Genomic DNA, 16,153 nt, shown 5'->3' with positions numbered 1-16,153 from the left:
TTTTTTTTTATATATATTTGATAAGCGTTTCAAGAAAATTTCGAGTGTATTTTAGCCGATTTTGTAAGAAACTAAAATCTTTTATGTAACCCTGGAATTTATATACGCAGTATATACTGTACAGTTTATATACCAGGGTTATATAGAATTAATATAACCCTGGTATATAAAGCCTATCTTTAACAGTATTTACATAGATAACTATAACCAGTATGACGTCAGTGAGTAACGTTAGAAATAAAATTGTAATTTTATTGAGGAAAACATGAAATTGATAGTTATAATGTTGCCTCGTTAGAGCTGGGATCCCTGCGCGTTGATTGGTCCTTAGCATAGGGATCCCTGTGTCCTGTGATTGGTCGGCGCAATGGCGGCTGCTCCTTGCCACAGACGACGTGTTTATGTCCTTTTTTTGAGGTGTGTGGTGAGTGTTACGGTGACGGTGAGTGTTACGGTGACGGTAGGTGTTACGGTGACGGTAGATGTTACGGTGACGGAGGACGGGAGTCTCCGTATCTATACAAGAGAGTGTGTGAACTAGCGCCATGGGTTTGTGATGGCGTCACATTACCGCCTTATCCACGGCTTACGACCCATGTGGGTCTGTGACGGCGTCACACTGCCGCCTCATCCACGGCTTACGAACCATGGGGGATGTGACGGCGTCACACTCCCGCCTCATCCACGGCTCACAACGCATGGGGGACAGTGACGGCGTCACACCACCACCTCATCCACGGCTCACAACGCATGGGGGACAGTGACGGCGTCACACTCCCGCCTCATCCACGGCTCACAACGCATGGTGGACAGTGACGGCGTCACACCACCACCTCATCCACGGACCACGACCCATGGGCATCAGTGACGGCGTCACACTACGACTCACGACCAGGATACAGAAGGTAAGGGAAGCCACAGGTGCAGAGAGAAGAATTTCCGTTTCCCACGTTAGCGAGGTAGCGCCAGGAAAAAAAGACAACAAAGGCCCCATTCGTTCACACTCAGTCTCTAGCTGTCATGCGCCGAAACCACAGCTCCCTTTCCACATCCAGGCCCCACACAACTTTCCATGGTTTACCCCAGACGCTTCACATGCCCTGGTTCAATCCATTGTCAGCACGTCGACCCCGGTATACCACATTGTCTCCTTAGTTATTATCATTCAGTTATGACGCTGATTATTATTATTGTTTGTATTGTTGTTGTTGTTATTATTATTATTATTATTATTATTATTATTATTATTATTGCTATTATTATTATTATTATTATTATTATTATTATTATTATTATTATTATTTTATTTTATTTATTTATTTTGCTTTGTCGCTGTCTCCCGCGTTTGCGAGGTAGCGCAATAATAATAATAATAATATCATTATTATAATATCATTATTATTATTATTATTATTATTATTATTATTATTATTATTATCTTATGGTCCCATTTATAAAGATAATGCAATTTTGGACGGTAATGTGTTACTGTGTGGGCCAGTAATGGTAACTGATTACCTCACCCCCCCCTCCCACCTGGCTGGTATAAGGCAGTCACGAACCCCCCCTCCCTCACCCCTCCTCCCCCCCCCCTTATCGGCCGCCTGGTATAAGGCAGTGTCTGGTATCAGCACCTCTGGGGGGGGGAGGGGGGATAGGAGGAGGGGGGGTGTGTCTCGCGCTTTTCCAACCCCCCTCCCCCCCCACCCCCCCCCCCACCCCCCCCATCCAACCCTAGGGTCAGGGGAAGGTGAGGAGGGGGGGAGGGGTAGGGGAGGGGGGGAGGGGGTATGTTCAGCGTCAGTAACCCCCCCACCCCCTCCCCCCCCCCCCCAGATCAGACAGATAACACTCTTCACTGACCCGTTACTTCAGTGGTCGGGGGGGGGGGCGAGAAGAAAGAAAAAAGAAGAGAAAAAAAAGAAAAGAAAAGGGCAGCGCAAGAGAGAGAGAGAGAGAGAGAGAGAGAGAGAGAGTGTAGACTACTCCAGATTAAGGTGTGTGTGTGTGTGTCTGTGTTTACACTCGTGGTGTCCTTGTGTTTCCATTCTTCGTTATATATATATATATATATATATATATATATATATATATATATATATATATATATATATATATATATATTATCCCTGGGGATAGGGGAGTAAGAATACTTCCCACGTATTCCCTGCGTGTCGTAGAAGGCGACTAAAAGGGGAGGGAGCGGGAGGCTGGAAATCCTCCCCTCTCATTATTTTTTTTTAATTTTCCAAAAGAAGGAACAGAGAAGGGGGCCAGGTGAGGATATTCCCTCAAAGGCCCAGTCCTCTGTTCTCAACGCTATCTCGCTAATGCGGGAAATGGCGAATAGTATGAAAGAAAGATATATAGTTCGAATCCTGGTTGCGGCAGTCTGTCCACAGTCAACCCGGCTGTTCATCCAATCCCATGGGGGATGGTCTCATTGGCCATGATCCTCTGTGGCACCCCCTCCCTCCCCCTCCCTCCCTCCTAAGCTCACCTCCCTCCCCCTTCTCCACTAACTCAGACCCCCCCTCCACAGGAGAATTCAGACCCCCCCCCTCAGGCCACAGCCACAGACCACAGTCACAGACCACAGTCGAAAGCCATAGCCACAGACCACAGTCACAGACCACAGTCACAGACCACAGCCACAGGCCACAGTCACAGGCCACAGCCACAGGCCACAGTCACAGACCACAGTCACAAGCCACAGTCACAGGCCACAGTCACAGACCACAGTCGCAGCCCACAGTCACAAGCCACAGTCACAGCCCACAGTCACAGGCCACAGCCACAGACCACAGTCACAGACCACAGTCACAGACCACAGTCACAAGCCACAGTCACAGGCCACAGTCACAGCCCACAGTCACAGGCCACAGCCACAGACCACAGTCACAGACCATAGTCACAGGCCACAGTCACAAGTCACAGCCACAGACCATAGTCACAGACCACAGTCACAGGCCACAGCCACAAGCCACAGTCACAGGCCACAGTCACAGACCACAGTCACAGACCACAGTCACAGACCACAGTCACAGACCACAGCCACAGGCCACAGTCACAGGCCACAGTCACAGACCACAGCCACAGACCACAGCCACAGACCACAGTCACAGACCACAGTCACAGGCCACAGTCACAGGCCACAGTCGCAGCCCACAGTCACAAGCCACAGCCACAGACCACAGTCACAAGCCACAGTCACAGGCTACAGTCACAGACCACAGTCACAGACCACAGTCATAGACCACAATCACAGACCGCAGTCACAAGCCACAATCACAGACCACAGCCACAGGCCACAGTCACAGGCCACAGTCACAGGCCACAGCCACAGGCCACAATCACAGACCACAATCACAGACCGCAGTCACAGACCACAATCACAGACCGCAGTCACAGACCACAATCACAGACCGCAGTCACAGACCACAGTCACAGGCCACTAAGGGGAAAGGAGACAATACGAGTTGATATCATTGTCCCTAGTGGACACCATGGTGAGGGGTGGGGGGGGGGGGGGGTTTGAATGCCCCGTGGGGGTCCCCAACACATGTTTTTTTTTGGGGGGAGGGGGGAGGGGGGGGGAGTTATGTCGAATTGTTACGCCCAGCGGTCGGACGAGAGAGAGAGAGAGAGAGAGAGAGAGAGAGAGAGAGAGAGAGAGAGAGAGCATCCTTTTTTTTTCGTCTCGTTTTCTCTCTCTCATCAACAATGAGGGTAGATACATGTTAAGTACCACGGTATAAAGTACACCAGAGGCAGGTGGAGCTGTGTTTGTGTGGCCTTTTTTTTTTCTCTTTACTATCATGTTTGTATATCTATTTATATCTATTGTCCAGATAGACAGAGGCGAGGCATTTCTCTGATAGTATGAGTGAAGGGCATATAGCTAAGGGGGTAGGTGGTGGAGGAGGCCAGTACAAAGCGTACAGGTGGGTAATGTACGTGGGCGTAGGTGGGTGATACATGGGCCCAAATGGGGCCTAATAGGGGCCCAGTGAGAAGGGAGAGAGAGGGAGGTCCAGGATACATCAATACATGATGTGTAGTTACAGGAGAGTGAGTGATGTTGACAACAACATAGGCAACATTACATATGTCATACTAAGTTTAACACGTCATACATATACAGAACCTCTTGTGAACATTCGAATTACAGTGAATACACAATCGAATTACATATACACAGGCGTGTGTTTTGCAACAGGATACAGCGAAGCGTACAGTTGTTAACACATTAACACTGATTGCAATATGAGAGGTCAAAGGTACCTTACATGTTGGCTACAGTTACAGAATATATTGGCACGGGGCATGTTGTTATGTAGCCACAATAATACAGAAGGTCAGGGTACATTACACACTAGGCCACTGTATTTACCGAACGTACTGTACCAGGCATGATTACACAGGTGTTTACGTAGGTCAGGGGATGGCGAATTTTGGATATAGGGTCAATATGGTCGAGACGAACCAACAGCTATTTCAGTGTAGGGAGAAAAGATGTGTCTTCGTCAGGCCCTTGTGGGATTCGAAGTCAGGGTTAGAATACCAGAGGAGGCAGTGGAACACAGCAGGAGGCAGTAAGGGATTATAGGAGGCAGTGGGATACTAGAAGGAGGCAGTGGGACACTGGAAGAGGCAGTGAAACACTGGAAGAGGCAGTGAAACACTGGAAAAGGCAGTGAGACACTGGAACACTGAAGGTGTTCATTCAAGGCCCCCGGTTAGGAAGGGGTGAGAGGTTTCACTGAGCGGGAGAAGGCGGCAAGTCCACGATGACTTTTAATCCCAGGAGAGCCTCCGCCGAGGAAGGAACCTTGTCTGAATCCCAGGAGAGCCTCCGCCGAAGGAAGAACGTAATGTAAATCCCAGGAGAGCCTCCGCCGAAGGAAGAACCTAGTATGAATCCCAGGAGAGCCTCCGCCGAAGGAAGAACCTAGTATAAATCCCAGGAGAGCCTCCGCCGAAGGAAGAACGTAATCTAAATCCCAGGAGAGCCTCCGCCGAAGGAAGTAGCCCACGTCTACCCAGACCTCTTGGGTTATACTCGAGCTCGTCGGTCGGTCGCTTGGGTCGTACCGTCCAGGCATGTGAGGAGTCCTTAACCCTTTGACCCCGGTTCTTCGTGGCTGACCGAGCCAGTGTTTATCTCGGGGCGTCGTGGTAGCGATGGAAATTTCCAAGGGCGATTCATCTCTCCTGAGCGCTTGCTGGCTATCGCCAAGACTGTACGTTGGTGATCGCTGGGAGGTCAGAGTGGAGGTGCGTTGGAGGGGGTTGTGGCGTGCGTGGGTCTACGACCCAGCAACCGGTGTCAGAGGCATGGCCCGTTTGAGGCAGACGGTCTGTGTGGACCACCGTGTGTGGACCACAGCAGGGCAGTAGGTCAGTGGACCAGCGGAGAGAGAGAGAGACTTTTTAATTTTTTTTTTTGATGCCACACCGCGTCACCCATCACCGGGGGAGGGAGGGAGGGGAGGAGGGAAGGGGAGGGAAGGGAGGGAAGGGAAGGGGATGAAACGACCTACGTCGCTGGTGATTAGATACGACACACACACACAACCACCCCTCCTCCTCCTCCCCTCCCCTTCCCTCCTCCCCTCCCCTTCCCTTCCCTCCCCTTCCCTCCCCTCCCTCCCCTTCCCTCCCCTCCTCCCCTTCCCTCCCCTAACTGTAGTGTCTTTGTTGGCAGCAGCGCGTCACACCCACCACTATCTCTGGACTACCTCCTCCTCCTCCACCTCACACACCCCACACCACACTCCACCTTCCTCCTCCACCTCACACACCCCACACCCTCCTCCACCTTCCTCCTCCACCTCACACACCCCACACCCTCCTCCACCTTCCTCCTCCACCTCACACACCCCACACCACACTCCACCTTCCTCCTCCACCTCACACACCCCACACCCTCCTCCACCTTCCTCCTCCACCTCACACACCCCACACTCTCCTCCACCTTCCTCCTCCACCTCACACACCCCACACCACACTCCACCTTCCTCCTCCACCTCACACACCCCACACCACACTCCACCTTCCTCCTCCACCTCACACACCCCACACCACACTCCACCTTCCTCCTCCACCTCACACACCCCACACCACACTCCACCTTCCTCCTCCACCTCACACACCCCACACCCTCCTCCACCTTCCTCCTCCACCTCACACCCCCCTCCACCTTCCTTCTCCTCCTCTCTCTCTCTCTCTCTCTCTCTCTCTCTCTCTCTCTCTCTCTCTCTCTCTCTCTCTCTCTCTCTCTCTCTCTCTCTCTTTCTACCTTCCTCCTGTATTAGAACGTGATACGAGAGAACGTCTCCCTCCTCCTCCCCTTCCCCTCCTCTTCCCCTTCCCCCAACACACACAAATGTGTCCAATGGTCTATGATCCAATGGTCCTTCTTACACCCCCCCATGAAACCCAGGGAGACGCGAAGACCATTTGCGACCGAGATGGTTCGTGAGCTTCGAAGGGAGGGTCTATGTGTGTGGGGGGGGGTGAGGGATGTGGGTGTGTGGATGTGGGTGTGTGGGGAGTGTGGGGGGGGAGTGTGGGGGTGGGGAGTGTGGGGTGTGATTGTGGGGGGGTGATCATGTGATGGCTTATCATGGGGCGGGCAGGAAGCTGAGGTCTGTCGCCCCGGTGAGCGACGCTACGGGAGGAGAGGGGAGGAGGAGAGGGGAGAAGGGGGAGTGGGGAAGGGGGAGGGGGGAAGGGGGCTTCATACGAGATGTGTGTATGTGGGGGGGGGGGTGGTCTGGTCGGGGGGGGAGGGGGGGGTGGTTAGGAGGGTGGGGGGAGGAGGGGTGGTCTCTCTTCCCCCCCCCTCCTCCTCCACTCCTCCTCCTCCCTCCCCCCCAGGTTGGGAACTTCAGCCTGGGGGAGGTTGAAGAAGGAGGGGGAGGAGGGAGGAAGGGGTGGTGGAGGGGCGTGGAGGGAGGGGGGGAAGCAGAAGAAGGGCTGCCCCCTTATCTTCAGCCTTTCTGGGAACACACACACACACACACACACACACACACACACACACACACACATCGGCTCTCTATCTCTCTGGGGTGGATTGGAACTCTCTGGGGTGGGTTGGAACTCTCTGTGGTGGGTTGGAACTCTCTGTGGTGGGTTGGAACTCTCTGGGGTGGATTGGAACTCTCGGGGGTGGATTGGAACTCTCTGGGGTGGATTGGAACTCTCTGGGGTGGGTTGGAACTCTCTGGGGTGGGTTGGAACTCTCTGGGGTGGATTGGAACTCTCTGGGGTGGGTTGGAACTCTCTGGGGTGGGTTGAAACTCTCTGGGGTGGATTGGAACTCTCTGGGGTGGATTGGAACTCTCTGGGGTGGGTTGGAACTCTCTGGGGTGGGCTGGAACTCTCTGGGGTGGATTGGAACTCTCTGGGGTTGGTTGGAACTCTCTGGGATGGGTTGGAACTCTCTGGGGTGGGTTGGAACTCTCTGGGGTGGGTTGGAACTCTCTGGGGTGGGTTGGAAAACCTCCCGAAGAACGAAAGCGAAACTTCAGACTTCAGCATAACGTACAGAAGGATCAAAGTCACATCACGTCACATCCCCCCCCCCAGATCCTCACCACTGTCTCGTGTTTTTTCAGTGGGGGATTAATACCCCCAGAGACACCGTCTTGAAGGTGTATCTGGGGTTATTAATCAAGCTTTATGCCCCCAGAGACAACACACGTGGCCCTGGTGTCCCCCAGCCTCACAACACACGGGCCCTGGTGTCCCCCAGCCTCACAACACACGGGCCCTGGTGTCCCCCAGCCTCACAACACACGTGCCCTGGTGTCCCCCAGCCTCACAACACACGGGCCCTGGTGTCCCCCAGCCTCACAACACACGGGCCCTGGTGTCCCCCAGCCTCACAACACACGTGGCCCTGGTGTCCCCCAGCCTCACAACACACGTGCCCTGGTGTCCCCCAGCCTCACAACACACGGGCCCTGGTGTCCCCCAGCCTCACAACACACGGGCCCTGGTGTCCCCCAGCCTCACAACACACGTGGCCCTGGTGTCCCCCAGCCTCACAACACACGGGCCCTGGTGTCCCCCAGCCTCACAACACACGGGCCCTGGTGTCCCCCAGCCTCACAACACACGGGCCCTGGTGTCCCCCAGCCTCACAACACACGGGCCCTGGTGTCCCCCAGCCTCACAACACACGTGGCCCTGGTGTCCCCCAGCCTCACAACACACGGGCCCTGGTGTCCCCCAGCCTCACAACACACGGGCCCTGGTGTCCCCCAGCCTCACAACACACGGGCCCTGGTGTCCCCCAGCCTCACAACACACGGGCCCCTGGTGTCCCCCAGCCTCACAACACACGTGGCCCTGGTGTCCCCCAGCCTCACAACACACGGGCCCTGGTGTCCCCCAGCCTCACAACACACGGGCCCTGGTGTCCCCCAGCCTCACAACACACGTGGCCCTGGTGTCCCCCAGCCTCACAACACACGGGCCCTGGTGTCCCCCAGCCTCACAACACACGTGGCCCTGGTGTCCCCCAGCCTCACAACACACGGGCCCTGGTGTCCCCCAGCCTCACAACACACGTGCCCTGGTGTCCCCCAGCCTCACAACACACGGGCCCTGGTGTCCCCCAGCCTCACAACACACGTGGCCCTGGTGTCCCCCAGCCTCACAACACACGTGGCCCTGGTGTCCCCCAGCCTCACAACACACGGGCCCTGGTGTCCCCCAGCCTCACAACACACGGGCCCTGGTGTCCCCCAGCCTCACAACACACGTGGCCCTGGTGTCCCCCAGCCTCACAACACACGGGCCCTGGTGTCCCCCAGCCTCACAACACACGTGGCCCTGGTGTCCCCCAGCCTCACAACACACGGGCCCTGGTGTCCCCCAGCCTCACAACACACGTGGCCCTGGTGTCCCCCAGCCTCACAACACACGGGCCCTGGTGTCCCCCAGCCTCACAACACACGTGGCCCTGGTGTCCCCCAGCCTCACAACACACGTGGCCCTGGTGTCCCCCAGCCTCACAACACACGTGGCCCTGGTGTCCCCCAGCCTCACAACACACGTGGCCCTGGTGTCCCCCAGCCTCACAACACACGTGGCCCTGGTGTCCCCCAGCCTCACAACACACGGGCCCTGGTGTCCCCCAGCCTCACAACACACGTGGCCCTGGTGTCCCCCAGCCTCACAACACACGTGGCCCTGGTGTCCCCCAGCCTCACAACACACGGGCCCTGGTGTCCCCCAGCCTCACAACACACGTGGCCCTGGTGTCCCCCAGCCTCACAACACACGTGGCCCTGGTGTCCCCCAGCCTCACAACACACGGGCCCTGGTGTCCCCCAGCCTCACAACACACGGGCCCTGGTGTCCCCCAGCCTCACAACACACGGGCCCTGGTGTCCCCCAGCCTCACAACACACGGGCCCTGGTGTCCCCCAGCCTCACAACACACGGGCCCTGGTGTCCCCCAGCCTCACAACACACGGGCCCTGGTGTCCCCCAGCCTCACAACACACGTGGCCCTGGTGTCCCCCAGCCTCACAACACACGGGCCCTGGTGTCCCCCAGCCTCACAACACACGTGGCCCTGGTGTCCCCCAGCCTCACAACACACGGGCCCTGGTGTCCCCCAGCCTCACAACACACGGGCCCTGGTGTCCCCCAGCCTCACAACACACGGGCCCCTGGTGTCCCCCAGCCTCACAACACACGTGGCCCTGGTGTCCCCCAGCCTCACAACACACGGGCCCTGGTGTCCCCCAGCCTCACAACACACGGGCCCTGGTGTCCCCCAGCCTCACAACACACGGGCCCTGGTGTCCCCCAGCCTCACAACACACGGGCCCTGGTGTCCCCCAGCCTCACAACACACGGGCCCTGGTGTCCCCCAGCCTCACAACACACGGGCCCTGGTGTCCCCCAGCCTCACAACACACGGGCCCTGGTGTCCCCCAGCCTCACAACACACGGGCCCTGGTGTCCCCCTGCCTCACAACACACGTGGCCCTGGTGTCCCCCAGCCTCACAACACACGGGCCCTGGTGTCCCCCAGCCTCACAACACACGTGGCCCTGGTGTCCCCCAGCCTCACAACACACGTGGCCCTGGTGTCCCCCAGCCTCACAACACACGGGCCCTGGTGTCCCCCAGCCTCACAACACACGTGCCCTGGTGTCCCCCAGCCTCACAACACACGTGGCCCTGGTGTCCCCCAGCCTCACAACACACGGGCCCTGGTGTCCCCCTGCCTCACAACACACGTGGCCCTGGTGTCCCCCAGCCTCACAACACACGGGCCCCTGGTGTCCCCCAGCCTCACAACACACGACGGGTTGTGGGACGATATCAACCCCCTCCCCCCAAAAAAAAGGGGGAACAGTTACAACCCGTGTGGGGTTGTGTTCACGGTAGAGGCCCCCCCCCCCCCCAGAGCATCGAGAACCAAAAGTTCTTCCAGTTATCATGACAGTTAGGATGAAGTTAGTGGAACCCCTTATAGAGTTAGGATGAAGTTAGTGGAACCCCCTTATAGAGTTAGGATGAAGTTAGTGGAACCCCCTTATAGAGTTAGGATGAAGTTAGTGGAACCCCTTATAGAGTTAGGATGAAGTTAGTGGAACCCCTTATAGAGTTAGGATGAAGTTAGTGGACCCCCTTATAGAGCAGGAGGAACAGAGCATACTCTCACCCCCTTATAGAGTTAGGATGAAGTTAGTGGACCCCCTTATAGAGAAGGAGGAACAGAGCACACTCACATCCCCTTATAGAGTTAGGATGAAGTTAGTGGAACCCATTATAGAGTTAGGATGAAGTTAGTGGAACCCCCTTATAGAGTTAGGATGAAGTTAGTGGACCCCCTTATAGAGTTAGGATGAATTTAGTGGGCCCCCTTATAGAGTTAGGATGAAGTTAGTGGGCCCCCTTATAGAGTTAGGATGAAGTTAGTGGAACCCCTTATAGAGTTAGGATGAAGTTAGTGGAACCCCTTATAGAGTTAGGATGAAGTTAGTGGACCCCCTTATAGAGCAGGAGGAACAGAGCATACTCTCACCCCCTTATAGAGTTAGGATGAAGTTAGTGGACCCCCTTATAGAGAAGGAGGAACAGAGCACACTCACATCCCCTTATAGAGTTAGGATGAAGTTAGTGGAACCCATTATAGAGTTAGGATGAAGTTAGTGGAACCCCCTTATAGAGTTAGGATGAAGTTAGTGGACCCCCTTATAGAGTTAGGATGAATTTAGTGGGCCCCCTTATAGAGTTAGGATGAAGTTAGTGGGCCCCCTTATAGAGTTAGGATGAAGTTAGTGGAACCCCTTATAGAGTTAGGATGAAGTTAGTGGAACCCCTTATAGAGTTAGGATGAAGTTAGTGGACCCCCTTATAGAGCAGGAGGAACAGAGCATACTCTCACCCCCTTATAGAGTTAGGATGAAGTTAGTGGACCCCCTTATAGAGAAGGAGGAACAGAGCACACTCACATCCCCTTATAGAGTTAGGATGAAGTTAGTGGAACCCATTATAGAGTTAGGATGAAGTTAGTGGAACCCCCTTATAGAGTTAGGATGAAGTTAGTGGACCCCCTTATAGAGTTAGGATGAAGTTAGTGGGACCCCCTTATAGAGCAGGAGGAACAGAGCACACTCACATCCCCTTATAGAGTTAGGATGAAGTTAGTGGGACCCCCTTATAGAGCAGGAGGAACAGAGCACACTCACATCCCCTTATAGAGTTAGGATGAAGTTAGTGGGACCCCCTTATAGAGCAGGAGGAACAGAGCACACTCACATCCCCTTATAGAGTTAGGATGAAGTTAGTGGAACCCCCTTATAGAGCAGGAGGAACAGAGCACACTCACATCCCCTTATAGAGTTAGTAGGATGAAGTTAGTGGGACCCCCTTATAGAGCAGGAGGAACAGAGCACACTCACATCCCCTTATAGAGTTAGGATGAAGTTACTGGGACCCCCTTATAGAGCAGGAGGAACAGAGCACACTCACATCCCCTTATAGAGTTAGGATGAAGTTAGTGGGACCCCCTTATAGAGCAGGAGGAACAGAGCACACTCACATCCCCTTATAGAGTTAGGATGAAGTTAGTGGAACCCATTATAGAGTTAGGATGAAGTTAGTGGAACCCATTATAGAGTTAGGATGAAGTTAGTGGAACCCCTTATAGAGTTAGGATGAAGTTAGTGGGACCCCCTTATAGAGCAGGAGGAACAGAGCACACTCACATCCCCTTATAGAGTTAGGATGAAGTTAGTGGAACCCCCTTATAGAGCAGGAGGAACAGAGCACACTCACATCCCCTTATAGAGTTAGGATGAAGTTAGTGGGACCCCCTTATAGAGCAGGAGGAACAGAGCACACTCACATCCCCTTATAGAGTTAGGATGAAGTTAGTGGGACCCCCTTATAGAGTTAGGATGAAGTTAGTGGGACCCCCTTATAGAGCAGGAGGAACAGAGCACACTCACATCCCCTTATAGAGTTAGGATGAAGTTAGTGGGACCCCCTTATAGAGCAGGAGGAACAGAGCACACTCACATCCCCTTATAGAGTTAGGATGAAGTTAGTGGGACCCCCTTATAGAGCAGGAGGAACAGAGCACACTCACATCCCCTTATAGAGTTAGGATGAAGTTAGTGGGACCCCCTTATAGAGCAGGAGGAACAGAGCACACTCACATCCCCTTATAGAGTTAGGATGAAGTTAGTGGGACCCCCTTATAGAGCAGGAGGAACAGAGCACACTCACATCCCCTTATAGAGTTAGGATGAAGTTAGTGGGACCCCCTTATAGAGTTAGGATGAAGTTAGTGGGACCCCCTTATAGAGCAGGAGGAACAGAGCACACTCACATCCCCTTATAGAGTTAGGATGAAGTTAGTGGGACCCCCTTATAGAGCAGGAGGAACAGAGCACACTCACATCCCCTTATCAGATTAGAACAATACAAAGATGGCAGTGTGGAAGATAACATTTCTCAGGAGCCACTGCTTCAGCGAGAGAGTTGACATATGGTCCTGGGTGTGACATATTCCAGGAGGGCCCACGTCACCACACTGGCCCAGCAGGAGGGCCCACGTCACCACACTGGCCCAGCAGGAGGGCCCACACCTCCATATTGGCCCAGCAGGAGGGCTTACGTCACCATACAGGGCCAAGTAGGAGGGCCCACACCTCCATATTGGCCCAGCAGGAGGGCTTACGTCACCATACAGGGCCAAGTAGGAGGGCCCACACCTCCATATTGGCCCAGCAGGAGGGCTTACGTCACCATACAGGGCCAAGCAGGAGGGCCCACACCACCCTACTGACCCAGCAGGAGGGCCCACACCACCATACTGACCCAGCAGGATGGCCCACATCACCTTACTGACTCAGCAGGAGGGCCCACATCACCATACAGGCCCAGCAGGAGGTCCCACATCACCATACAGGCCCAGCAGGAGGGCCCACATCACTCTACAGGCTCAACAGGAAGGAGGGCCCACACCACTCTACTGACACAGTAGGAGGGCCCACACCACCATACTTTCCCAGCAGGAGGGCCCCACAATCCCACAGCCCTGGGGTGTAAACCCATTCTTACTTTAGAAAGAAAAGATGAAAATCTTGTGTACCATCTGTGTACACCAGTCCACCTTGGACGTATGTGTGTGTGTGTGTGTGTCTCCTGTATGTGTGTGTGTGTGTGTGTGTGTGTGTGTGTGTGTGTGTGTGTGTGTCTCCTGTATGTGTGTGTGTGTGTGTGTGTGTGTGTGTGTGTGTGTGTCTCCTGTGTGTGTGTGTGTGTGTGTGTGTGTGTGTGTGTGTCTCCTGTAGTGTGTGTGTGTGTGTGTCTCCTGTATGTGTGTGTGTGTGTGTGTGTGTGTGTGTGTCTCCTGTATGTGTGTGTGTGTGTGTGTGTGTGTGTGCGTGTGTGCACGCAACTGTGGCGTCATCATGAAGGAGGGAGATAAACCGTACGATCTAAGTCGTCTTATCACGAACGGAAGAAGAAGAAAGAAAAAAAGAGATGCCAAGTTAGCGGTCGATTAGAGGCGGGAGGTCGTCCACTGCTAACCCACTTTTCTCTCACTTAAATGGTTGAAGTATAGCTGGTTTTAAGTACGTACCTCACTTTACGCCTTCATAAGTGACGCTAGGATCGACAACCAGTCGTGTGAATAATCCTGGCTCACCCTGTACGTGGCAATGATTCTATTCTTAAAAGAACTATTTCCTCTCCCCGCTGGGCGTTCGTGACGGAATCCGGATTCGTGGCAGCGAACGAGAAGTCCCTCCAAGAAGTCCCTTCCGCCTCTTTAGGAGCCTCCTGCATCCCTAGCGCCTCTCTAGGAGCCTCCTGCATCCCTAGCGCCTCTCTAGGAGCCTCCTGCATCCCTAGCGCCTCTCCAGGAGCCTCCTGCATCCCTAGCGCCTCTCCAGGAGCCTCCTGTATCCCTAGCGCCTCCAGGAGCCTACTGCATCCCTAGCGCCTCTCTAGGAGCCTCCTGCATCCCTAGCGCCTCTCCAGGAGCCTCCTGCATCCCTAGCGCCTCTCCAGGAGCCTCCTGTATCCCTAGCGCCTCTCTAGGAGCCTCCTGCATCCCTAGCGCCTCTCTAGGAGCCTCCTGCATCCCTAGCGCCTCTCCAGGAGCCTCCTGCATCCCTAGCGCCTCTCTAGGAGCCTCCTGCATCCCTAGCGCCTCTCTAGGAGCCTCCTGCATCCCTAGCGCCTCTCTAGGAGCCTCCTGCATCCCTAGCGCCTCTCCAGGAGCCTCCTGCATCCCTAGCGCCTCTCCAGGAGCCTCCTGTATCCCTAGCGCCTCCAGGAGCCTACTGCATCCCTAGCGCCTCTCCAGGAGCCTCCTGTATCCCTAGCGCCTCCAGGAGCCTCCTGCGTCCCTAGCGCCTCTCTAGGAGCCTCCTGCGTCCCTAGCGCCTCTCCAGGAGCCTCCTGCGTCCCTAGCGCCTCTCCAGGAGCCCCCTGCGTCCCTAGCGCCTCTCCAGGAGCCTCCTGCATCCCTAGCGCCTCTCCAGGAGCCTCCTGCGTCCCTAGCGCCTCTCCAGGAGCCTCCTGCATCCCTAGCGCCTCTCCAGGAGCCTCCTGCGTCCCTAGCGCCTCTCCAGGAGCCTCCTGCATCCCTAGCGCCTCTCCAGGAGCCTCCTGTATCCCTAGCGCCTCTCTAGGAGCCTCCTGCATCCCTAGCGCCTCTAGGAGCCTCCTGCATCCCTAGCGCCTCTCTAGAAGCCTCCTGCATCCCTAGCGCCTCTTCAGGAGCCTCCTGCATCCCTAGCGCCTCTCTAGGAGCCTCCTGCATCCCTAGCGCCTCTCTAGGAGCCTCCTGCATCCCTAGCGCCTCTCTAGGAGCCTCCTGCATCCCTAGCGCCTCTCTAGGAGCCTCCTGTATCCCTAGCGCCTCTCCAGGAGCCCACTGCATCCCTAGCGCCTCTTCAGGAGCCTCCTGCGTCCCTAGCGCCTCTCCAGGAGCCTCCTGCGTCCCTAGCGCCTCTCTAGGAGCCTCCTGCGTCCCTAGCGCCTCTCCAGGAGCCTCCTGCGTCCCTAGCGCCTCTCCAGGAGCCCCCTGCGTCCCTAGCGCCTCTCCAGGAGCCTCCTGCATCCCTAGCGCCTCTCCAGGAGCCTCCTGCGTCCCTAGCGCCTCTCCAGGAGCCTCCTGCATCCCTAGTGCCTCTTCAGGAGCCTCCTGCATCCCTAGCGCCTCTCTAGGAGCCTCCTGCATCCCTAGCGCCTCTCCAGGAGACTCCTGCATCCCTAGAGCCTCTCCAGGAGCCTCTTGCATCCCTAGCGCCTCTCTAGGAGCCTCCTGCATCCCTAGCGCCTCTCCATGAGACTCCTGCATCCCTAGCGCCTCTCCAGGAGCCTCCTGCATCCCTAGCGCCTCTCCAGGAGACTCCTGCATCCCTAGAGCCTCTCCAGGAGCCTCTTGCATCCCTAGCGCCTCTCCAGAGCCTCCTGCATCCCTAGCGCCTCTCCAGGAGCCTCCTGTTTACCGTATGGCGTCCTAGCTACGTCTCTTCGATGTATATCAACTGACTGTTATATTTCTCTCTTGTGTCTCCCCTGATGATGTGATTATGACACGAAAGTGCACTTGGGAACTTATCGTGTTTCATTTCCTCGTGGACTCATAGAA

Source organism: Panulirus ornatus, chromosome 7 (assembly GCF_036320965.1).
Source record: "Panulirus ornatus isolate Po-2019 chromosome 7, ASM3632096v1, whole genome shotgun sequence".
Taxonomy (NCBI): Eukaryota; Metazoa; Arthropoda; class Malacostraca; order Decapoda; family Palinuridae; genus Panulirus; species Panulirus ornatus.
Note: the sequence above shows the minus strand (reverse complement) of the source record.